This window comes from Stenella coeruleoalba (genome assembly GCF_951394435.1).
Source record: "Stenella coeruleoalba genome assembly, chromosome: 5".
Taxonomy (NCBI): domain Eukaryota; kingdom Metazoa; phylum Chordata; class Mammalia; order Artiodactyla; family Delphinidae; genus Stenella; species Stenella coeruleoalba.
Genome location: NC_137150.1, coordinates 46,772,487 through 46,798,774, shown reverse-complemented (window position 1 = coordinate 46,798,774; position 26,288 = coordinate 46,772,487). Strand labels below are relative to the sequence as shown.

The 26,288-nt window shown below is 36.5% G+C and overlaps 1 long non-coding RNA gene across 2 annotated transcripts in view; it reads left to right on the top strand.

Annotated features, from left to right (window-relative positions):
* LOC307186857 overlaps nucleotides 1–26,288 on the top strand; it is a 181,271-nt gene that overhangs the window by 92,106 nt on the left and 62,877 nt on the right. The window contains exon 1 of one of the 2 annotated variants that reach the window (XR_013828488.1): nucleotides 3,377–3,445. The exons of the other annotated variant lie outside the window; for it this stretch is intronic. This is a non-coding gene — a long non-coding RNA (uncharacterized lncRNA). Of the gene's footprint in view, nucleotides 1–3,376; nucleotides 3,446–26,288 lie in introns of those variants that run through there. 2 annotated transcript variants of the gene reach the window in all.

The window sequence follows — 26,288 nt, the reverse complement described above, 5'->3', positions numbered from 1 at the left end:
TCTTAACCTGCTCTGGGATTTACCCTTCCTTCTTGTGGCTGCTTGATTTCCTTCATCTCCTAATTCTCTTCTGAGAACCTCTGTCTGCCTCTCTGATGGCTACCAGAGCTCACTCCAGCTACCCATCTGCCTGGTGAAGCAAAGGGCAGCTCGCCACAGAGTTCTCAAGCAATCCTGAGCAAAGAGACAGATTATCTTTAACTTCAGTAGCTTAGGGTCCTTGGAATATCAAGGAGGCCATATAAATTTTAAAATTTTTAGTTTGTTTTTGTCACTGTTCTGATTGGCAACCCCTACCCCTCCATTAGAATGTGACCCTGAAGCCAAGACTCTTGTCAACTACCTGTAGAGTCTTTCCCCACAAGTGTTCAGACAATATGACAAAAAATCACTAACTTAGAATGATAATGTATATATAATGTAATTGTATTTCCAGTTGACAATGCAAGGAACACAGCTGGCTTTTCTGCCAATATGTTCTATGATTACAAATTACTCCCTTAATAATTGATAATAACAGTATTAATTTGACAAAGAATAGATTTTTTCCTCTAAAGTGTGACATTTTGATTTATAAATTTCCCTTTTTGCCTTGCCCAGGCATCGCTTAGCACTCTCACTAAGACCTGACCACATGCGAGGAGCCACAGTATGAAAAGACAATGGTCACGTACCCATAGAGCAAAGACTTCACTTTAACTTAGTAATTGGACATGCTAGGGAGCAGATACCTTGGCAATCTTGCGGCACTTAAATCCATCAGTGAATTATCCACTAACCAGAGGGTTTCAACTCGAATTAGTCTTCTAAGAATCCTGTTAAAATTTGCAACTTGATAAGGGTCCCCCAAATCCTGAAATGAAAGGTTCAAATTCTGAAGGAAAAACAAATAAAAAGAAAAAGCAAGTGCTTTATCAACTTTTAAAAATAGTTATTAAATTAATATGTGTTGTATATTTAAACCAGCAGTTTTTACTATTTTGTTTTTTGGTCTTCTAAAATATTCACACATCCAAACACAAAATTATTGCAGAGCTTCTCAAGGTAGGGAGGGAAGGTGAAGATCCTGACTGGATCCTGATTAGAATTACACACAAGGTTGGTGGGGGGGGGTGTATCAGGGAGAGAGGGAAAGACCCTCAAACAGATTCTGAAACTTCTAGGGGTAAATTACTTCTAGGGGTAAAAAGTAGAGGAGGTAAAGTTCTGTTTGGCTTTAAATGATTAGTTATCTTTAGCCTCCTTGGAAATACTCAGAAATCACATTTATATACATTTCAGAGTAAGATACCATCATTCAAAAGATGGAAAATATGATTTTATTTAAAAATAACCAGGGATACATACATAAGGATGACTTGGCATATTTCAGAGATAGTGGGTATTTTATTTTTACTTTTAACATCAGTCAACTTTGATCTCTTTTTACACGAGCCTCTCACCGCTGTGGCCTCTCCCGCCGCGGAGCACAGGCTCCGGACGCGCAGGCTCCGCGGCCACGGCTCACAGGCCCAGCCGCTCCGCGGCATGCGGGATCCTCCCGGACTGGGGCACGAACCCGCGCCCCCCACATCAGCAGGCAGACTCTCAACTGCTGCGCCACCAGGGAAGCCCCAACTTTGATCCCAAGGAAATTAAAACCACTCTCAGTGGTAGCATTGCTCTTGTAAACTCTATTGCTAAAAGTCAACTTAAATTTTTGTTTCCAAAGTTTTACCATCAATTTCTGTGAATAGAAATTATTGCATAAAATGACATTTTTTTTAAAAAATTGAAGCAAAATAATTTACTATTTTAGGGAACTATCGATATCTATCTAAAAAGATAAGGTCTTGATATTTTTAGACATTAAACATTATAAAATTTGTTACTTTAAATTTTATTTTCCCAAAATATAAAAGGTCTTAATTTAAAATAAAACCAAAGAAATATTAAGATATTATATTTATCATTTCTACATTAAATATCACCTTCTCAAATAGAATTTTTTGACCACTATTTCCCAGTAAGGTTTTCTGTGATAGTTTAAAGTTTATTTAGCCATTCTCTGCCAGTATAGTTATCTAAAGGCCAGTTAAACTTTCTATGATAGTTTATTAGGAAGGTTCCATTGGCCTTTACAATATATCCATGGTTTAAATGACAGCTATAAAGAACGAATGCATGTATACACTGGAATGATTACCTCTAAAAAGAATCCTGGGAGTGGAGGTCAAAGTTTTAAGTGTATTGTTTAAATTTTTCAAATAAATAAATAGGAGCATTGTTTAAATTTTTAAAGAGTAGAATGTATCCATCCATTATATAAGAATAATTAAAATTAATTTTAGAAAGAAAACACTGTACTGGGAAACAATATTCTATTTTCCTGTCTTCTGCTAATTAGCTGTGTGACCTTGGGCAAATCATTTCTCTTTCTAAACTTTCCTTTCCTTTTTGAAAGGAAGGAGTTGGGACCAGACCCTCCCTGAAGCTCCTTCCCACGCCCTAATTCTATAATCCTACAACATACAAGATCAATCTGTAAAACAAAAAGGGCAACAGGAGATCCCAGTAAGTCTCATTTGGGGAAGATTTCCTAAAATCCTCACGTACAATTTGATCACTTCGAAGAAAAAATATTGACATCTTACTCTGCTATAAAGAAGTTGATTTATTCTTTTATTGCTACCAATGGCTTAGTCTTCCCAGTTAAATCTTCAGTCCTCTGCTTAAACATGACTTGCTCCAACTGGAATTAGAAGCTTGAGTGATGGCAGCCCCATAGATTGGTAGTGGTCGGGCTAACTACAGGGACTGTTTCAATGCCAGTGGCTCAGCCAGCGGAGTCATTTTCAGCACCAAGAAACCACAGCTCATATCCTTCACTGGTGAAAGTTTGATTTGTTCCAGGATAGCTCTGTTCAGACCCAACTGGCTGCCCTGAGTCTTCAAAAATTTTGGCTTACTGCATTGTTCAAAGGATTCAAGATTGCATCATAAATTCTCTCATAAGGATTATTGTTCAATATTTGACTTTTTTATTATCAAAAAAACCCAATTTCATTCTCAATTCTTTTAAACTTTTTCCAAAGTTCAGCAATATCAAGATAAAATAAAGATTAGAAAATAAGTAGCAAGTCTTGATGAAGAGAAGGGATGGAAAAAGAGACGGAGAGCCCAAACACCACTATTTTCAGAGAAAGTTCTAAAGATGTGCTTAAAGTTTTGATGTTTATGCTGGCAAATACCCTTAAAAAAAAAAAAGTGTCGTAATTTAATCAATGAGGGAAATAGGCTTTTTTTTTCTTCTTCTGTTTTTATGTTCTCACCTTGCAGTCCTCCCAGTTTTCTTGCAGCCATGTTTCCCATTTGTTTTTTTCAAGGACTCTTTTCCGTGGAGGCAAGGTACACTCCTGTCTGAAGAACAACTCTTCCGCAGAGGGTCCTGAGCAGAAATCACAAGGTGAGATCTTGGAAGTAGGTTTAGGAAGACAGGATTGACAGCCTCACTGGATGCTTGGCCGGTTGTTTTAAACTTCCACTAGATATTTGGATTGAGGGAGACAGGATTGGACTCTTAGGCCCACATAGTGTGAGCAGTAACAAAATGTATTTATGCGACTTAACACACTCTTGCTTGCCTGCCTTAACTGGGTTGGGGAAGAGATGGGAACAGAAAAGATGCCAGGACTTGACCACTTTGTACACTTTCTAATTGTTGAAAATCATTTTCCCTGAAATTTGCTGAATAACTTTCCTCTCATGTCTTCCAAACAAAACAAAGTGAAACCTCTGATTTGAGAACACTAAATCAGATGTGCAGGTATGACAAGAGTAAATTAATCACGAGATGATTGTTAAATATTTAAGCCACCCAGTTCCTTTGTTTCTCTTCCTGCCGCAGGAAGCCTTGTGGCATTTCTGATGGGCTGACTTCCTAGGCCCTCCCATCACAGGATGAGTTATACAAGAGAGAGGAAATAGCAAACAAATCAGCAAGTTTATTCTTTTCCATCTGTTTTACTTTTTTTAAGTTTACAGTAGAGTGAATACAGTTATCAGAAAAAAAAATAGGGTTGCAGATTATTTTAATTTAAATTGTTCACAAGTTTGCTATCTATGGTCTAGGTTTCCACAGAGGATCAAATGTCAGCTTTAGCTTAAATTCTCACCTATAGATTTCTTTTTAAATGCAGTTTAGCACATTGCTAGGAAAAATGTCCTGGCTAAAATATATAATATCTGTATTCTTTATTAGACTCTTTAATTCTGGGCAAATATTTTGAGGTTCAGAGATAATTTGATGATTTTCTAGAGTGATTAAAGGGGAGGAATGACCTCTATTAACTGTTCGGAAAAGTCAACATGTAGAGTTAACTTTTAATCTTACATAAATTACTTCTAGCCCAGGCAAGTGAGAAAAATCATCAGTATAATGGTTTTAATTTTCATATAATTTTCTCTTTAGGGATTATGAAGTCACTCCTGACTTTCTTTCTCTTTTGTCTCTCAATGCAATTAGCCACCTAGTCCTACCAGTTTTCCCCTTGAGAACCTATCCCTTCCCTTTCAATGTCCAGACCCTCATATCTTGCTACCTGAACCGTAACTACTTTCTCTTGGATCTCCTGGTTTGCAGTCTTCTCTCCTTCAACATAAATGACACAAATTGCCACCCAGCTCTCGTAAAACACAGCTTTTACAACAGGACTGACATATTCAAAACATTTCAGGTTTCTTATTGCTTACCAAATAAAGATGAAAAAGCCTAGTTCATCAGGCAAGGTTTTCTACTATCTTATCCCAATCTCCATTTCCAAACTCATTTCCTACTATTTTCCAACCGCATTGTGTTCCAAATCGGGTTTGCACATAACTTCCAGGGTTAGGGAAAGGATATCTTGTTTCCAGTCTGGAGTTAAGTAGCAGGTACTTGTGTGACTCCAGATGATGAATTTTAATTTTCGGAGCCTCGGTTTTCCAAGTTTGCAAAAATATGGGGAAGACTAGCATCAAGGGCCCATCAAGGGCTGAATTTGGTGAGAAATTATGTTTGAAGTTGATAATGTTTTATAAAAAATACTGATTTCTAATACTTTTACACCAACATAGGCTTCTTATTGCCATAGACCCCTACACTCTTCTCATGCTACCCCAGGCAAACTTCTTTCAGCTCTGATGCCAACCAAGGCCCCTGACAGCAATCCTAAACTAAATGATTTCAATTCCCTTCAAACTCTAATATATTGTATTTCTTGAGTCAGACCTGGCACCATTTGTACCCCTTTCCCCCCAACTTCATTTTTCTGGAATTCATGATTCCCCTAATTTCAAAGGTGAAAAGAGCATAGAAAAGATATTGAAGGTATCAGGAACAAACTTTGCTTTTGTGGCAAGTTCATCTGGACTGTGATGGGAGATAATGAGTCTGTTTGTGAAGGATTTATGGAAGGCGATAAGAGCAACAGTCCAATATTCCATTATTGACAAAAACATCAGTTTTTTCATCAGGCACAGGTGGAAGCCAAGAATCTAACCTGTCCTTTTAGACATTTCTCTCATAACAAACTGTAATGTTGCCACCCAGGGAATCACTTACCCCTGAAGGTGGTAGTGTCCCAATCACTTTACAAATAAAATATCCTTGTGCTAGGAAATGATCTTGTTCATTGATTAGGATGATTGGAGTTAAAAGTTGTAGAACTGGAAAAACTGGAACCATCACCTAATTGACTGGGGAGATTTATTGTCTTTAATACCCCCCCCCAAATTTGGTGACTTTCTTTGTGCAATAGATGCCCCAGAGTTATTAAACTCTGCCCTGTATTGTTTGTTTGAGTTCTATCGATCTTCTGTTCTTTCAATTATTTCTTTCTAAAGCAGCTTTCAAAGATTTCTTTGAAGTCGGAAGCCGAAGGTCTCTTCCACTGTGAGGAGTTCTATTAAATTGGATTCTTTTTTTTAAACTCAGACCTGGTTGATAATTGAAGATATATCTTAGCAGCTGAGAACTGAAGTCTGGAATATCTGGCAGCCCAGGGATGTTGGCTTTCACCTGCCATCTCTGAGCTTGTTCTTTGTCCCCTCCCTGGATTAGTAACTCCTAACAGCAGTGACTGAATTAACTTGCTGGGAGATTTTCAAACAGAAAGAATCTATTCTCTAAAAGAATTCTGCCAACAGTTTGCTCTTTTGCTTCGTTTATCTGGGAGGAGTTAAGTCCGTCTCTATCTGGCAATCAAAGCCTTGGGAAATTGCTGTTTATCACACACCAGCTAACCTTTCTTTTCTTAGGGACTCTTCCTGGATGTACAGTTTGAGCAACTGAGATCAACTGAAGTAGTCTTATGGGTGTTTCAGGATCTAATCTAGAAAGAGGGTCATTCTTATCAGAATGCTTCTGAAATGCACTTGTTCTCCATCTCACAAAAAAAAAACCCCAAAAACAAAGCAAAAAAACCAAACACTTCAACAAAATTTAGGGCAACAAACAAAGGACATCTATTTTCTTCACGGTTTGAGGTGGTGGGATTTTCCACTGTTTCCCATCCCCTAGATCATGCTCCATTCTTTTTACCACTTGCAAGAGAATGGGTGTTGTTAATGATTTGTAGAAGGAAAACGTGCCTTCTCTCTGCAGAGCAATGATAGCCTCTGCATAAATGGCTAGCATGGTCATGACGAAGGCTCGGTTTGCTGAGTGACGACCTCAGGGCATGACTTGGCTGCTTAAATCAGGGAAGGAGGGAGACCACAGGACTCTTTACACATGCTCATTTTCAGTTTACACCTAGATTTTATTCTTCTGTCATCTCTTCCAGTTTCTTCAGTTCTACAGTTCTCTCTAAACCTCAGCTCTTCACCTGTGCTCCAAAGCCTCGTTGTGCTTGCACAATTATCAACCACTCCCCTCACACACACTTACACACACACACACACATGCACGTGCATGCACGCGCATATAAATGCCAACACCCTTACTTTCTCAAGTTTTCACTTCCTATTCAAATTTCTTCCTTTCCTGCCTCTCCCCAAGCCCCCTAAACCAGTGTTTCCCATAGCATGGCCCTCAGATCATCTGCAACAGAATTGCCTGTGATAATTTTAACAAATGCAGATTCTAGGGCCCCACTCCAGACTAACTATATCAGATTATTTGGGCATGCTGCCTGGGAATCTGTGTTTACCACACACTTCCAGGTAATTTGTCCGTACACTGAAGTTTAAGAGCCAATTAAACCCTGCCTTCGTTAGCCCCTGATGTAACCCTTTCTCTTTCTTTTGCTGATGAACTCTATGCCCGTGACACACATGGCCTCCACGGCCTCTGGTCTCCTTCCTTCCTAATTCCCCATAATTTCTTTTTTATTATTTATTTATTCATTTAAAAAATTTTTTTACAGTAGGCCCCTGTTATCTATTTTAAAAATAGAAGTGTGTACATGTCACTAATTCCCCATAATTTCTTGCTCTTTGAAAAATATTCTAAGTTCTCCAAAGGGAAGTTCTAATTTACCTCTAATAGTACTATCTAATAATATTTTATTATTATAAAATAAATTAATATAATATAAATCATTATAATATAAAATAATGTTTTCTTACATAAGCCAGTGCTTAGCTGCAAATAGATATGGCAGAGTTAAAACGTAAGAAAGAAAATGATATTATTTTAATCACTCTTTGTCAATTGAGTTTGAGTGAAAGAAGAAAGACATTGGTGGGTAAAGTAATGCAATGGAGTGGGGAAATGGGCAGATGAGTATATCTAAAGCAACTTTTCTTAAATCAGTATTACAATTGTACGATAGACAATGTATCTGCAAGTTTGCAAATACAGATATAAGGTAGCCAAGATACTTGATGTTTTGTAAAGAATAAATACTCACTGCAGCAGGAATTATGTCTAATATTATTTCATCAGCTTATGGGGGATGCAAAAGAGACAAGAGAAACGCACACTCTCTGCCCTTACACAACTTATCTATTGAAGCTACTTATAGAAATCAAACATTATGTATATTGGGGCTGCAGATAAAAAATTCTTCATACTGTCACACCAGTACACTTGTAAAATCTGATAGGATGAAAAAGGAATAGTAAAACATTGGTTATTTTACCAAATTTAAAATGCTTAGTGAACATACTAATGAGACTACCTGGTTTATTTAGATTATTTTTTACGCTTTTTAAAAAACCGATGTAGGATTAATCAGCTTAAAGGCATCCACTGAAGTGACAGTGTTATTCATGACCATAAAATTCCAACAAAGATCATTGGTTAAGTAAAGTTAATAATATCCTTATGATGGAAAGATCTGCAACTTTTAAAAAACTTGTTTGGGGTAATGTTAAATAACATGGCGGAAAGAAAGACTCAAAATATAAAGTGAAAAAACTCAAGAAACACAATTGTTCACATAATTTTGTAAAGAAATATATACATGCTTTTCAAAAAAAGACTAACTGGAAATAAAAGTCACAGTGACTATTTCTGGATAATTGAATTACAGGTTCTTCTTTCTCTATTTTCCAATATTTAATACTGAACATTTATTATTTATATAATCAGCTATAAGAATATACTTTTAAAGGTGGCTTCACTATATTAACAACTCTATGGTCTTGAAACGGGAAATTTTTCTACCTGCAAGTAATACAGGTTTTTAATCCCCAAGTAATGTCTTGTGATCCTCAAAAAACATCCACTAGGAGCATGTACGCAAAGACCACACACTTCTGTTCCTTTACCTTCTCTTACTCTTGGGCAACGCAGTTGACTTCCTTGGATGTCATTTTGTTCTACCTTGTGCCAAGTAAGGTACTTAAAAGAATCTGATGGAAGCTTTAAAATAAGAGAGAAGAGAAATATCATCTGGCAATATATAGTTCACTTACTTTTATGGGTGCAAGTAATGCGAACCCATCCCAAACATTCAGCCAAATTGAACTCCAATTACCTAATGGTGCGCTCATAAACGTTATCTTAGTCCAATCTAAATTATGTATTATTCAACTTTGCATCTCCAACACCTGCAACTGATTTATGTTTGATGACAAATGACAGCAGAAATAAATATATTACCCATTCATGAACCCATTTTACACCACCTGTGATAAACTGTCCTTTAATATTTATTGACTAGCTCATAAAGAATCTCATTCCATTTTAGAAGAGTTGTAATTGTTAATGGCTCTTCATTATATGGACCCCAAGTAATCCCTCTAAGTTAGTCCAGTTGTACAAGTTCTGCCTTTTGAGGCTACACAGAAGAACCCCTCCACATGTGACTACTATTTTAAGTGTTTGGTAATAGTTGTCATCTTCTTTGTCATTTAGTTATTACTCACAGATCATGGTTTACAAATTATTAAATATCCAGGGAAAACATGGTTCTCCTTGGGAAGAGTTCCATTTTATTGACATTGCTCTTAAAATGTGTAGCCAGTATTGAATGAAATATTTCAGGTCTGGTCATCTTCCTTTTCTGGACAGTATATTACTGACCAGAATATGTGCCAAGATCACATCTAGGGCAATTTTATGTTGTTTACTATTACTGAGGTTGTAATCAATCAAAATTCCTGTATTTTACATAGCTTATGATAGTTTCAAGGTTAACACAAACAAAAAGGCATATTACTCAGAACGGAATATTATGTTAAATACATACGCCATAGCTTCATTCTTCTGTTAGCCAGTGTTATGCACATATATAAATGAAACCGGAATATTTGATTTGAAGAAATGTCATTACAATATTTGGAACAACTGCATTCGTTTCACAGAGCAGCATTTTGCATAGTTTATGCTTTGCTTGAGCTGTACATTTGTTTGACTGATACTAACATGAAAAACATTTCCACCATTAAATAAGCTTATGAGGCTCTGGATTAAACCGAACTAAGCATTTCTCTTACTACAGGACTTCTCTGAGCCTTAGTATCTTAGCATATATTGTGAGTCTGTACTACAAAGTGTTCCCCTGGACTTTTAAACCATAGAACCTTTTATTCTTAGAGCAGCACATGGGACTAGTGCATCCTGTAAAGCAGAATTTGGGAAAAGCTGTCTCAAAATAAATTGGGAAGAGGTGGCTTTTTAATAATCAGTTAGCTTTGATCTTTTACTTCATCACTGAATGACCTTAGTTGTTCCATAAATATTTTAATATCTTCATTTTAAAAATAACAAAAGCTCTCTCCCTCATTAAGAGCAACTTTAAAAAGTTAATTAGGGCTTCCCTGGTGGCGCAGTGATTGAGAGTCCGCCTGCCGATGCAGGGGACACGGGTTCGTGCCCCGGTCCGGGAAGATCCCACATGCTGCAGAGCAGCTGGGCCCGTGAGCCATGGCCGCTGAGCTTGCGCGTCCGGAGCCTGTGCTCCGCAACGGGAGAGGCCACAACAGTGAGAGGCCCGCGTACCGCATAAAAAATAATAATAATAATAATAAATAAAATAAAAAAACAAGAAGCACAAATACATTTCAGATTATTGAAAAATGTAGTCTCTGGCCCATTCTTGGTTGTTCAGACATGTTTATGGAAGCTTCTTTCCCAACCTGTTATGTGCTTTTGGAATTTTTTGCTTGCTCCTATCATAGAATAAAAATTTCTTAGAAGTTAAATTTCCTGTAGTTGCCACACCCCATTTACCTTTTGGTGCTATTTCATGAGACTCTTGCTGAGAAAGGATCTAAGCTAAAGCTGCATTTGAGAATAAAGTTTCCATTTTTCAATTGACATCTAATTTTATACAAAAACGTGTCTTTTTTTTAAACTCTTTCATCTTATTTTATTTTTAAAATTGCATTCATCCTTTAATATTCATTGCAAATGCTGCCTCCTCCATTTTTAAAATTTATTTATTTTATTTATTTATTTTTGGCTTCGTTGGGTCTTCATTGCTGTGCTCGGGCTTTTCTCTAGTTGCAGCAAGCCGGGGCTACTCTTCGTTGCGGTGCGTGGGCTTCTCATTGTGGTGGCTTCTCTTGTCGTGGAGCATGGGCTCTAGGCACACGGGCTTCAGTAGTTGTGGCATGCAGGCTCAGTAGTTGTGGTGCACGGGCTTAGTTGCTCCAAGGCATGTGGGATCTTCCCGGACCAGAGCTCGAACCCGTGTCCCCTGCATTGGCAGGCGGATTCTTAACCACTGCACCACCAGTCCCTGTCTGTTTTTGAAAGGAGTTATGAGGTTGATTTTGGGATTTCTGACATTGTAGGAAAATGAGCCTTTGCATTTCTTTGTTTATATTTATGTAAGGCTGTCAGTGTGTTGCAGTTCTGTGACCGTTGTTTCTTCTTAAAGGAATAGTGAATATTTGTGTCTTACCCTGTTCTTTTTTAATTCTGATGGACCAATTGATTAATCCATTTGTTCAATAAATATTTTTGAATATTTTGAATTTCAATCCATTCATTTATTCACAAATATATATTGTACCCTTGCTATGTGTCAGGCACTCTGTCAGACACTGAGGATACGAAGTTAAATAAAATATGGCATTTGTGCTTGAAAAACTCATTTTCTGTAATTTGGGAGGCAGACATATAAATAACTCATTTTGATCCAGTGGGATGAGTGGAACAATTTTGAAAGAAGGAAAAGAGAAAAGGCCTGGTTGATTCCACTTAGATGTGTTAGAGAGAAGTCTTGGAAGTGGTGAGTTTACGAGGAGAAAATTTGGCCAAAGGACATTCCAGAAAGAAGGGAGATAAATCTTAGACTAGGGACAGAATTTGAACTCAGTGGGGGAAAGGAAGGGATGCCATTTTTGTTTCTCTGGTCATTTATCTTTTCTACTCATCTTGGTCTCTTTTGTCTTCCTTCCTCCACCTCAGATTCTTTCCCTTGCCTCTTTGAGTTGGGACTGAGAGTACCAACCTTTTATTTTTCCCCCCAATTACAAGGATAGGTTTAATACACTTATTAAAAGTTTAAACACTTATTAAAATACAATTATTTAATAAGTGTATAAAGTTTATACACTTATTAAAAGTGTATTATAATTATACACTTATTAAAAAGTGTGAAATCCAAGGTAAAACACATTTTTAAACTTACCATTAGGTAAAGGGCTAATCAAAAATATTTACCAGGGATGATATTCCAGAGTCCGAACGTGAATAAAAAGTTCTGTTCCTCAAGAGAGCCGAGCCAGTGTGTGACTCACTCAGATCGGAGGTGTAGGGTGAATTAGATGGGTGAATCTCCTGACTGCTTGTGTTTTGACCTGAAGAGCTGAATGAAAGAAAATGCTTAAAGTCTTTAAATGTAAATACCTTTGTATAAAACAACAATAAACAAATTATAAACACCAACTTTTCCAATTAGCGGAGAGATAAATGATACCCTAGGAATTCTGTCATAGTCCTACACACATTTTTTTATGGCTAACAGTCACTTAAGACAAATTCTCTCCCAAGGTAAGGGTGTCTACACAGATTGCAGATCTTAGAAAAGTAAATCTAATGGTACACACGAATACATGCTTATGGGATATGAACGAGAAAGTCATCCCCAATTTTGGAATATCATTCCTAGTAGAGCTATCATTGCAGATTTGGCACAAACAAGCCTTAAACTCCATACTGGTTTTTCCATTGATCTGGACCTTCCATTTTCCCTGAAATTTCCCTGAAATTGGTGGCAAACATATTAAAAATTCAAGTTCTTTAATCAATTTTACTCACTTTGAAATAATACTCAAACATTTCACTTAACAACAGTCCAGTTCTCTCTGTATTCCCATTGTTATGCCACTGGGATATAAAATGTCTTTTTCGCTCTCCTATATTTATTATTCACTGTTATTCTTGCACTTTTCCCTTTCTCCTTAGCAATGGTTATATGTTTCTCCTTCTGTCATTGGTGCTATATAGTATTTTAAACCAATTAAAAAATATCTAAATATGCTTTTTCATGTTAAGCAAAACTAAAAATTGTATCTATTTCTGACCTCTTTTTACTCTTTGGGGATCATTTTTCAGACTCCAAGAATCTTAAGAGACAGCATTCTGTATTTATGACACAGTTATTATGTAGCTCTACAGCAATTTTACTTACAAGAAACTGACACTTCTTGTATATTGAAGTTGCCTTCATGAAGTACAATGTAAAAATGTTTTTCATTTTTCATTCATTAACTGATGTGCTATAGTAGAAGAGCATAGCCATTACATCATTTCAAAAAATAGCACTACTGTGCCATTAAGAAAACAAAACTGTGTCCTATTATCAAGGAGAAAATTATTCCTCCATCTGCTACTAAATAACAAATCAAGGACTTTGTCTCAATTATGTGAAAAAGTCAGAAAATATATGCCTTTCAGTTCTTTTACACTTGAGCAATTCTTTAATAATTTGGATACTGTTTCTTGACATTACCAAGGAATACCTTACCATAACAACAAATTAACAAACATTAGAAGAACAACATTACATTGTGCAAAATTTATTATTCCTGAGGCAGGTAAATCCTACTATCTATGACCAGAGTTTTGGCCAACAATCAGGGAGAAAAAAATGGGGCAAAATGGAACAGTATTTCAGGGGATGAACAGAGGATAAAAGTTGAACTGACTTTTTGGATTCACTTGTCTTTATGAAACTATGCTAGCCATTTTCTGCCAAAATGAAATCAGGAAAATAAGGGTAATGAACATGACTGAATCTTTCTTCAGTGACTGGTGTTCTGTGATTCTAAACTTCAGTGGTGGTTACACAGTGATGAGAGGCTGACTCGTAAGTGTGAGAAATGGTCTTATTTTGCTTAAAGCAGAGAACAGGGGGGAAAAATAAGTTCACATAACCAAAATATCTGATGAGAGAGATCCGGCTGATTGGGTTTTCAGTACACTTTTCTTGTGTAGTGCTACAAGACCAAGCCCAGCAGCTTCAAGGTAAAATCACGTTTACAGGTAACTGAAAATTATCTCATCATCTTAGTTTACATTAGCAGATTTGAGAGTTTAACTTAGTACTTGCGCCATTACCCTGACTACTACTAGACATTTATGAATAATAGAAGGTAATTAAAACTTCAGTAACACAAGTACATACGCAAATAACATCCCCACTATTTCTTTTTCTCTTTTTTTTTTTTTTTTTTCCCTGCCAGAATGGAATGAATTGAATTTGGTGTAGAGTTTCAGCTAAGGACAGATGATCTGAGAAGATTCTAACCAGTAGATGACTAGTCTGACTCTCTTTCAGTGTGATATCTTTTTGTGGGTCCCAAAGGCTGGATTCCTTCTCTCACATTCATATACGCTTCCTGGGCGCCACACCAGAGGGCAGTGGTGAAGGGCAGTATTCTGGAATCTTGCAGTAAAACCTTTGGGACATTCTGAAAATCTTCTTTGTTCCATTACTTCTATCTTAAATTCCATACGGAAGTTCTCTTTGGTCTGCTTTTTTGGGGAGAAATATCAGCAAAGAAATATAATTTCTGATCCTTTAGTTTAAAAAAAAGAAAAGGTAGATCACCCTCAAACTTCTACTCCATCTGCTTTAATGCACACATCACTGATGTCAAAACTGCAAGACCTGTGAGTCTTAGGAATCTACAAACAGCTACTGCTGTGACCTCAGGTCACTTAGCACCTCTGGTGGTTCCTTACCTTTAATATTCAGAAGATGATGTGGACTCTGCCTGAGTGAAAAGGTTTTCTGTTTTGTTTTGCAACATTATTGCCATGATGACAACTATTACTAATATAATAATTTTACAGTTAACATTTCTTGAGCACTTGCTATGTGCTAGGCATTGTACTAAGAACTTTACGTCGATTAACTCATTTAATCATTACAGTCACCAAACAAAGTGGGTAGCATTATTATTTTGATTTTAGAGATGAGGAAATTGAGACCCAGAGAGGTGGCATAACTTGCCCAAGTCACACAAGTAAATGACCAAGTGTTCTTAATTACTAGGGTTCAAATAAGATTCAGATAAGCTACTGTGATTCTTTAAATAACTGTAAATCTGTATCATTTATTAGGGTGCAGTTGTTAGTAAGGAAAATCATTAATATTGATCTTTCTTATTCTGGTTGCTCCACTTAACTACAGATAAATAATTTACTAGTTAATAGAACATGTAAATCTTAGCACTGACTGTTTACTGAGGTAAGCCTTTAGTAGTAGAACCTATGAGAACACCATTCCAGATAACATCAAGCTGTTTTTAAAACCCTCTCCTCTTGCCCCTCCCCAAAAGAAAATAAAGCTAGACTTGCAGTTTAGTTGGTATATTGGTTTACTCATTTTTAATCTTTCTGCGTGCAGTGAACAAACAGTTATCATAAATTACAACTCTAAATCCTTATGAAAGAGAAATTAATTTTATTAATGCTGTAGTATAAAGCTGCCACAGAGGAGGTGCCATGGCTAAAACTGTACATTTGTCAGGAGTAACTTATAGTGTCTTTAAATTAGGTGGTATTATCTGAATTGGCCATCTATTCTTGGTTTTAAAAAGTGTAGAATGGCCAACAAGAAGGAATCGGGTGAGCTGAGACTGCAGGATGAAAAACAATAATAATATAATCTATTAATTCATGAGCCCCTTTCATTGGAAGATTGCAATGTCCTTTACAAACAGGAATTTATAAGCCTCATAAATTGTCGGCTGCAACAGGGTGCTATCTGTTTAATTCAAATGTCAAGTTGGTGATTATGTAGCTTTGTAAGGAGAGTGAAGGAGAAAGTGGCAGATGGCCTAGTTTCTGAGGTGAAGCCGAGCTCTTGAGGTGCGGGAGGCTATATTGGACACACACCAACCAGAAGGCCAGAGGGCACCTTACAGACACCCAGCATTGTCTAAATTGCATTGCCTATGATTCCATTTCTAAATGTTCCATTTACATTCAGTGCTGCATCATGAGAGCTTTGTATTTCGAAAGGAAGAAAAAGCTCAATCATATTTTTCAGTTAGCAAAGGACACTCCCCAAATCCTCAAATGCTCTCTTTCTCCTCCCAAAATATTGAGCTAGGTTCTCAAATCTAGTGGAATCTTGCTAAACCCAGGCACTTCGTAGGTTACTGGCTAGAGGAAAATTACCACGGACTCTAGAGCATTAAATTTGGGTGAAAGGAGATATCAATCCAGCCTCTTTGACTTCTTTCACCATTCTTCTTATCTTCTAAAATCCAGAATCCCTGTCCTCTCTATGTCTATATTTAAATGTATTCATTTGTAAAACGGGTGATGATTTTACTATCTGCATGCTAGAGGTGGTGATGAGATAATATAAAGTACTCGGAAAGGAAGTTTCACGAAATCAAGAAGTAATTTGGTATCATAATGTGTTAGTTTCTGGAATGGCAGATTTGGTATACCAAGTTATTATGTTCAAATTTGGGATGGCTCTAAATTAATTTCCCAGAACTAAACCCATAAATTGAGTAAATAATCATATAGCAGTGAACTGTTCTAAAAAACCGTGTGTTTTACAGATATCCCTCAAATTTTAGTATCCAAGGCCCAGATTGTAACAGATATATCTGAAATTATTTAGATTGTTGATTCTAAAAACATAGCACAACTAACTGTAATTTTGAAAAATATACAACTAAAATTATCATTTCTCTATTTCTATCTGAATGGGTCAGGTTTTAATCTTATGCGACGTTGTATTCTTATGAATTTTGCTTTACCCTGTTGTTCCAACCCCATGTGCATTCTTAGAAACACAAATAGGTCCCCACATTAAGGTACAACAAAAGTAAAAGAACAAACATGTATCAAACTTCTCTAGAGGGAAAGCTTGTAAACTTCAGTACCTATTAGTGAGTTCACTGATATATAGAAATAAGAAGTTACATTAAAATACCAAAAACAATGAAGATAGACTAAGATACCTCTATGTTCCATTAACAAAATTATATTTAGAAATTCTTAGAACTTTACTGTAACCACATATATAGCTGTTATTCAGAAGATTCCCAATACTTAAGAATGTTTTACTATAGAAACATAGATCAATGGAACAAGATAGAAAACCCAGAGATAAACCCACGCACCTATGGTCAACTAATCTATGACAAAGGAGGCAAGGATATGCAATGGAGAAAAGACAGTCTCTTCAATAAGTGGTGCTGGGAAAACTGGACAGCTACATGTAAAAGAATGAAATTAGAACACTCCCTAACACCATACACAAAAATAAACTCAAAATTTATTAGAGACCTAAATGTAAGACCAGACACTATAAAACTCTTAGAGGAAAACGTAGGAAGAACACTCTTCGACAAATATCACAGCAAGATCTTTTTGATCCACCTCCTAGAGTAATGGAAATAAAAACAAAAATAAACAAATGGGACCTAATGAAACTTCAAAGCTTTTGCACAGCAAAGGAAACCATAAACAAGACGAAAAGACAACCCTCAAAATAGGAGAAAATATTTGCAAACGAATCAATGGACAAAGGATTAATCTCCAAAATATATAAACAGCTCATGCAGCTCAATATTAAAAAAACAAACAGCCCAATCCAAAAATAGACATTTCTCCAAAGAAGACATACAGATGGCCAAGAAGTACATGAAAAGCTGCTCAACATCACTAATTATTAGAGAAATGCAAATCAAAACTACAATGTGGCAACACCTCACAACAGTTAGAATGGGCATCATCAGAAAATCTACAAACAACAAATGCTGGAGAGGGTGTGGAGAAAAGGGAACCCTCTTGCACTGTTGGTGGGAATGTAAATTGATAAGCCACTATGGAGAACAGTATGGAGGTTCCTTAAAAAACTAAAAATTGAATTACCATATGATCCAGCAACCCCACTACTGGGCATATACCCAGAGAAAACCATAATTCAAAAAGACACATGTACCCCAATGTTCATTGCAGCACTATTTACAATAGCCAGGTCATGGAAGCAACCTAAATGCCCATCGACAGATGAATGGATAAAGAAGATGTGCTACATATATACAATGGAATATTACTCAGCCATAAAAAGGAACGAAATTGGGTCATTTGTAGAGATGTGGATGGATCTAGAGACTGTCATACAGAGTGAAGCAAGTCAGAAAGAGAAAAACAAATATCGTATGTTAGTGCATATATGTGGAACCTAGAAAAATGGTACAGATGAACCAGTTTGCAGGGCAGAAATTGAGACACAGATGTAGAGAACAAACGTACGGACACCAAGGGGGGAAAGCTGCGGGGGGGTGGTGGTGGTGGTGTGATGAATTGGGAGATTGGGAGATTGACATGAATACACTGATGTGTATAAAATGGATGACTAATAAGAACTGCTGTATAAAAAAACAATAAAATAAAATTAAGAATTAAAAGAATGTTTTACTACTCCCTATGTTGTTATAATTTTGAAAATTCAACCACATACAACACTACAAAGGAAGAATATAGACACTAAAGGACAACATGTGATTAGGTAGATCTTGTGAACAGAAACAAAACTATAATAAAATTCCAAATGAAAGTGACAGTCTGTTAGGAAAGTAGTATGACTAAGACTTATTTCATGATGTGCAGAAACGTGATTGAACAAATACTGGCACTAAGAAAACGTCTTTTCTTTTTTTTTTCTTTTTCTTTCCAACCTCCCTCCTTCCTTCCTTCCTTCCCTCTCTCCCCCTTTCCTTTCCTTTCCTTTCCCTTCCTTTCCTTCTTTCCTTCCTTCCTTCCTTCCTTCCTTCCTTCCTTCCTTCCTTCCTTCCTCCTTCAAAAGTTGAAGGTTAAAGTTTAAGTTGTAGCCTGGCCATTACTTTTTACACTGTCTCTAAAATAATTTTATAAAACTTACTAGTTTAAAAATAATACTGATCATAAAGATCACTTTTTCACAGAGCTCACAAGTAAACTTCCTCTTGGTATAGTGTATTCAAGGGTGTTAGCAAGTAGGAAAAATAAAGTTTATAATTGTTCACAGAACTTCTACCCATTTAAAAACTATTGTTTCACGTGCCCAATTTTAATTATGACACAGTTTATAACATTAAAATCAACAAAACATCTGGACACTGCTTGAGATGTACACAGTTTGCTAACAAAAACAAAACTTCTGTAATAGAACTGCTTCAGCTTCTGAACCTCTTCCTAAGCATCATTCCTACATTAACTATAAGCAGTAAATTTAGGGAGCTATAAGTACGTTTCATACACTCATGAAACCACAGTGTATTTCATCCTGAAAATTGAAGGTGCAAATCTCACTTTTTTAAAAGATGAGAGCCAACTTCAACACTAATAGAAGGACAAAAAAACTCAAGAAACTTGCAACCCCCCTAATTGTATATTGTCTAATTATCAGCGTGCTTTGAGAAATATTTATGTAACAGCTCTAACGCTTAGGAGTGAGGAAAAAAGGATTGGGTTTTGGCCCTCTTATTTAATCTCATTTGTGGCTTTATTGATCTAGTAGAAGTCCTGTTTTGTGCTAGTAATTTCATTTAAATATAATTAATAGGTACAAACTAATATTAACTAATAATTCATGGATATTAACTAATAGATATTTCCTTTTGTCTGTCTTAACTGTTTTTCCCCCTGAAATTCACACTCGTTCTCTTAAAGAGCCCTGTGTAGCTATAAATGTACCACTACTAGACAGAGGTCCAGCTCTCTCTGTTACAGTATTGATCACCTGAATTGCATTTGTAGCCTGTTGCCTGCTATAGGGGAGACGGTGGCTTCTTTCTCCAAGCAGCCATCATCAGTAACAAAGGTTGCATGATTTTACATTTTTAAATGAAATTTAATACAGGAATACTACCTATGTTTGTTTTTTTGTTTTCTCTTAAGGAATGACTTGAGGCTACTTTTTAGCATTTCATTTGCTTACCTTTCAGACATGTCTTGCTGGTGCATAAAGTTCCTCTGGCCTTCATAAGGCTATTTTTCTGAAGACATTTTTCATCCTCCTCCCAGGAGGGGCTATGAGAGCCATCCACCAAGAATCTGCAGCCTCCTTTGGGGGTCTTCCATGTATTCACTGTGACCAAGGAAACAACCTGTTACCTAGCAACCTGGCCCTTTAGGAGGTATTGTTACCAATCTCTCAGTGCTCATCTAAGGAATTCCTGTGCTCCTGGAGCAGCTAACGGTGATCATTTTTTCCAGTGAGTTGCCTAAACTGTGGTAGAACTGAACCTTGACTATAGGAACATAAATTATAGCAGAGGGAACAAATGGCCCTAGCATCCCTGAAAAGTATGCTGTCTTCAGCTCCATTGTTTCTTGAATTGTTTGCATCTGGCTTGAGTTTAGTTGAAGTGGTACTAGTGCAATGTATCCCTCAGTATTTGGTTTCGTGCTTCTCTCCTGTAGTTTCAGAACAAGCAGAAGAGGCAAAAGGGAAGCTATCTAATTCCAGCTTGAACCTTGCTCAAATAAAACACCTTTGAATTGAAGGTACGGAGTTCTGCCTTGTTCGGCACAAGGAAAGAAATAGCAGATTTTCGTTTCAAAGCAAATTTTTACAACTTGTCACAGAAAAGGGCGAGAATATTATATTATATTGTATACTTGTTTACTGGTCCAAGAAGTCTGCTCAGAGTGCCTGATATGTGTATAGATAGCTCTGTGAATTTTTAACTTCAGGAGCTGATAAAACAAAAGTTCTCTAAACCTGTTACTTGCATGCCTCCTTTCCCCCAAATAGAAAAATGTTAGCTCTGCTTTTGGGTACTGAGAATTTGTTGTTTGCCAAAAGCACAGTAAACACTTTCATAGTCTTTACTGCTTTAGAGAACAAGACATTTAGGAAACCATTTTATTCAAAACTTCATTTGAAAACAAGATATTTGGCATGTCGGAAAAAACATTATGTTTCCTTTTCATTCCTTTTTCCATGCAGTGGTAATCCATCCATAGACTAACACTATTCAGTAACCTTAGAGATGTGCTTCATATCAAGAGTGAAAACACATTCTCCTCCACATTATGTTACTGTTAGAACTTTAATTTTACATACAAAATGCTTTAGGCTGAAACTTAGCCTAAAAACTTTCTATGCTAAAAAATATAATTTAACATATTTGATAATGATCTACAAATTTACTTGTTTCTATTCAAGTTAGTATAATTTTTTAAAAAAACTATCAAATATCTAAAACATTACATCTCAAATTTTCTGGATGTTTTTCCCATGATAGGGGTAGAGATGCCAAATGTCAGACATTTTTTTATCCTTGTCTTTTCTAAGCAACCTCAGAATTTCCCCAAGTCCAAAAATTGTAGACTAATGTTATCCCAAAATGAATTAGGTAAGATAAATAAATCAAAAACTGGTCTTAGTTTATCTTTTTAGCTTTCTAGCTCCAAACAACTATCCCATACCTCCACTGCCTTGGGCAAAACCTATTCATACTCCAGTGTTTCGATTCCGACTTTTCCAGAATCCTCAGATCCAGTGTCTCCCCCAGTCTCCCAGTTGATCCTCACCTTCTTCTCTCTCTCCTAACTTCCAAGATCTCTGCTCCCATCCTTACTTTCACTTAGCAATCAGAAAAGAATTTCCAGAGGGTCCCATCATCCATTTATCCACCTACTCTCATCTACCTGCCCATTTACTCTGCTTTCTTCTCATTAACAGGTATGACATCAATGCTTCTATCTTCATTTGTGGACTAGATCTTATCACTTCATCTCTACTCAAGACAATTGATCCAGAAACTCTTCTGCATCATCAATTTCTCTGCTCTGCTGCCTCATTCCCACAAAGATATAAACATGCTGTAATTTTTCCCATTTAAAGCAGAAACAAAACAAAAATGCCCTTTGGTCTACTTCTCCATCCAGCTTTATCCCATTGCTTTACATCCATTACAACATGGGGGAAAAGCTTTGCAAGTATTGTCTATGCTTGCTGCATCCAATTCTCTTTCCATTTGTCTTGAACTCACTCAGGTATTGTTTTCACTCCGCTACTCCACTGAAACTACATTTAGCAAGGCCACTAATGACCTTCAAGCCACTAAATTCACTAGTTCTCATTTCTTTGATCTATCCACTGCATTTGAAATGTCGAGTTACTCTGTCTTCCCTGAAGCACTCTCTTCATTTGGCTTCTGGGACCCCACACTCCATTGGTTTTCTTTCTACTTTGTAATCTCTTTTGCTATTTCCTACTCATGCTACCAATCTCTTAATACGGGTGTGCCCATAGCTCAGTCTTTAGATTTCTTTCTCTCTTAACTCACTCTACTAGTGACTTATCCAGCCTCATAGCTTTAAAAACAATTTATATGCTAATGATTCCAATATTTATAACTCCATCCGAGACCCTTCTCTGTCTCTTGAATCCCAGACCTATATATATATATATATATATATATTTTTTTTTTTTTTTTTTTTTTTTTTTTTTTTTTTCCCGGTACGCGGGCCTCTCACTGCTGTGGCCCCTCCCGCCGCGGAGCACAGGCTCCAGACACGCAGGCTCAGCGGCCACGGCCCACGGGCCCAGCCGCTCCACGGCATGCAGGGTCCTCCCGGACCAGGGGCACGAACCCGCGCCCCCGGCATCGGCAGGCGGGCTCCCAACTACTGCGCCACCAGGGAAGCCCCCAGACCTATATATTTACTTGCCTACTTGAAATTCCTCTGGATGTTTTATAGTCACCTCAATCTTAATATTCCCAAGATAAACTTCTAAATCTCCTATCCAGATCAGCCCCTTTCATACCCTCCATCTATTCAAACCCCAAATCATGGAATCATCCTTAACTACTCTCTTTCTTTCAAATACCACACCCAATCCCGGATGAAATCCTGTAAGCTCTACCTTCAAAATATAGTTAGAATCTGACCACCTCTCATGCCCTCCATGGCTACTGTGAGACCCCATATTTCTTATTTATTTATTTATTTATTGAACTATAGTTGATTTATAATATTGTGTTAGTTTCAGGTGTACAGCAAAGTGATTCAGTTATATTTACACATATATATATTCAGATTCTTTTCCATTATAGGTTATTACAAGATATTGAATATAGTTCCCTGTGGTATACAGTGAATCCTTGTTGTTTATCTGTTTTATATATAGTGTTGTGTATCTGTTAATCGCATACTCCTAACTTATCCCTCCCCCACTTTCCTCCTTGATAACCATAAGTTTGTTTCTGAAGTCTGTGAGTCTGTTTCTGTTTTGTAAATAACTTCATTTGTATCATGTTTTTAGTTTTCATGTATAAATGATACCATGTAATATTTGTCTTTCTCTTACTTCACTTAGTATGATAATCTCTAGGTCCATCCATTGAGAAGGTTGCTGCAAATGGCAATGTTCCATTTTTTATGGCTGAGTAATATTCCATTGTGTGTGTGTGTGTGTGTGTGTGTTTGTATATATATATATATATACACACACCACATATTCTTTATCCATTCATTGGCACTTAGGTTACTTTCATGTCTTGGCTATTGTAAATAGTGCTGTTATGAACACTGGTGTGAGATCCCATATTTCTTAACAGTATTATTACAACAGACACTTCACTGGTCTCCTGCTTCAGACCATACTACCCACATTCTCTCCTCAAACACAGCACCCAGCGTGATTCTGTTAGTATGCAGTCATTCTTCTGATCAAACGCTTCAGTGGTTAGCTGTCTTACAAAGAAAGGATCAGCATCCTTACAAGGAACTACAAGGCACTGATGTATCTGATGCTTTTTAAAAAGTAATATCTCAAAATTAAAAGTACTTTTGAAATGTCCTCAAAACAATCAAGATTCAAACTGAGTAAAGTCCTTTGATAACTTCCAAGTTGACTAATATCAGTTAAGGACAGTTAAACAGTTGGTACATGATGTTAGACAACTAACTTTTAAAAAATCCTTCTACTTTTCTCTTAAGCTTCAGGACCAGTTAAAAGAAGTATCCCAAATTTGGAATGTGAGCTATTTAAAAAAGGCTACTGTTTACAAGTACTCCTCTGTCTGATGCAGTATTTTCTCAGTATTGTGAAATCAAACCAAAAGATAAAATTTGTGTGTAGCTTAAGACAGTGGCAGCAGGCTAGTTACCAGATCCCTAATATGTCCTCCAAAAATGATACAAAACAAAAAGAAGAGAAAATATATCTACACAAAAACTGTGTAGAAAGTGCATATTTTCCTATAGGAATGTGAAGAATAACTGATCGGAAAACAAGAGAAAAACTGAGAAAAATTCCACGGCATTTCTAACACAGATGTATGGATCCTGTCTCACATTCTATTCTTTGGGGAGAAAATAATCATGGAAAAAGCCTTCATTTCCTTCCTGTAAGGTTAAATTGGAGACAAATTAAGGTTTTGCCCTTTCTTTTTACTGTGGTGTGAACAGTTATGTGCTTAGTGTAACAAAATTTTGAGGACCTGGCCAGGGTCTGGCACATAATAGGTACTCACTGGTGAGGTGAAACCAGGGAATTGGGAGTTCTTCGAGGGAGTACTTTTCTAATTAGCTGAGAACAAGATCTTACCTCCAAAGAGAAATAGGCAGAACAAGGACTTCAGCAGCACCCATTAAAAAGTAGACTAAGAGAGTTCTAAACTTAAACTGAGAGAAATAGTTATTAGGCAATAATGATTAAGAGAAAGCATGAGATAGGTCAGGTTTCTGTCATTTTAGATCTTTTTAAATATCCTTGCTTCATGAGGAAACTTCTTTCATAGTTATACAAGCATATATATATTTGCATATGTATGTTTATATACAATATAAATTTTTAATCAAAAATTTAATTTACTTAAAAGTAGCTAATACTACAGAGTCATATTGTAAAATAGTAGTTTCAATTTTGAGTCTTTTATAAATATGCAAAAATTTTTAAATTAATTAATTGGCATTGAATTAACAATTTTTTTCCAAATGTGGTAACTAAAAACAACAAAAATACTATGTACTTGCATCATTTCTTTTTTTAATAAGTTTATTTTTTACATCTGTAACTCTATTTCTCTTTTTTTTAGTATAAATTTATTCATTTATTTATTTATTTATGGCTGCATTGGGTCTTTTTTGCTGCGCACGGGCTTTCTCTAGTTGCAGCGAGTGGGGGCTACTCTTCCTTGAGGTGCGCGGGCTTCTTATTGCAGTGGCTTCTCTTGTTGCGAAGTACGGGCTCTAGGCATGTGGGCTTCAGTAGTTGTGGCACGCAGGTTCAGAGTTGTGGCTCATGGGCTCAGTAGTTGTGGCACACGGGCTTAGTTGCTCTGTGGCATGTGGGATCTTCCTGGCCTGGGGCTTGAACCCGTGTCCCCTGCATTGGCAGGTGGATTCTTAACCACTGCACCACCAGGGAAGTCATCATCATCATTTCTAACATGAAAAATCTATTAAATAATCCAAATAGGAAAAAATTATCTTAAAATACTCCATTAAATTAACAAAATGTCTCTGTTTAAAAAAAAAGCCCTATTATGTTTTCTTTATTTTCCCTGTTTGCTCTTGGCTTTGCTGATACTAACTTGTAGACTAATTTTTGGGTCTTGGGCAGTCAGTACTCTGGAGTTGATTCTAAGAAGGAAACAGGCTGCTGGAGTGTTCATAATGGAGTAGGAACATTTTATTTATTTAGTGGAGTTATCATCCTGAAACTCACAGAGGGCTATAGGGCATGTCATGCTAATATAACTCATGTGTTATAGTACAATAACATCATGTATACACAAGGGGTTTATGTGAAATATGAAGAAAGGCTTTTTTGCTTTCAGATAAATAATGGGATGAGTTAACAGCTCAACTCTGAGAGACCTAAAATATGAGTACAGGATGGTTCTGATAAAAGGTGCAAGAGAATAAGCTAAATAGTATGTGAGGTTGCCTCAAATCTGATGTTATTGCACTGCTGACTCGGAATATTAAAATTTTTCTCATGCATGTATCGTCTTTTATAGCCTAACACATGCTACCTGGTAAATTCTAGAGACTATACTCTCTACAGTAGAAATGGCAACTAGCCAAATGCCAATGAAACTCATTTTTTAAAATTTACATTTGCAAAAAAATATGATATAATATGTACCAAGAGTTCTACTTTGTTTAGCCAATGCCTGTTAAAATTACTGATGTTTCCCAGTCATAATGAGTTGCTTCTTTGGGGGAAAGGAGATTAATAGATGTTCAACATTTAATGAAACCACTGTATATGCTATACTTTTATTGTACTCTAGTTTTTATCTCCAAATTTTGGCTAATATACTGATGTTGGCATATATCATATCAACTTTTAAAAATCAACTTATTCCTAAAAACTCATAATATTTTTTCTTACTTTTCTTTTTGAATTCAATTAACCTGTCATTACAAGTAAAATTATTAAGTGCTT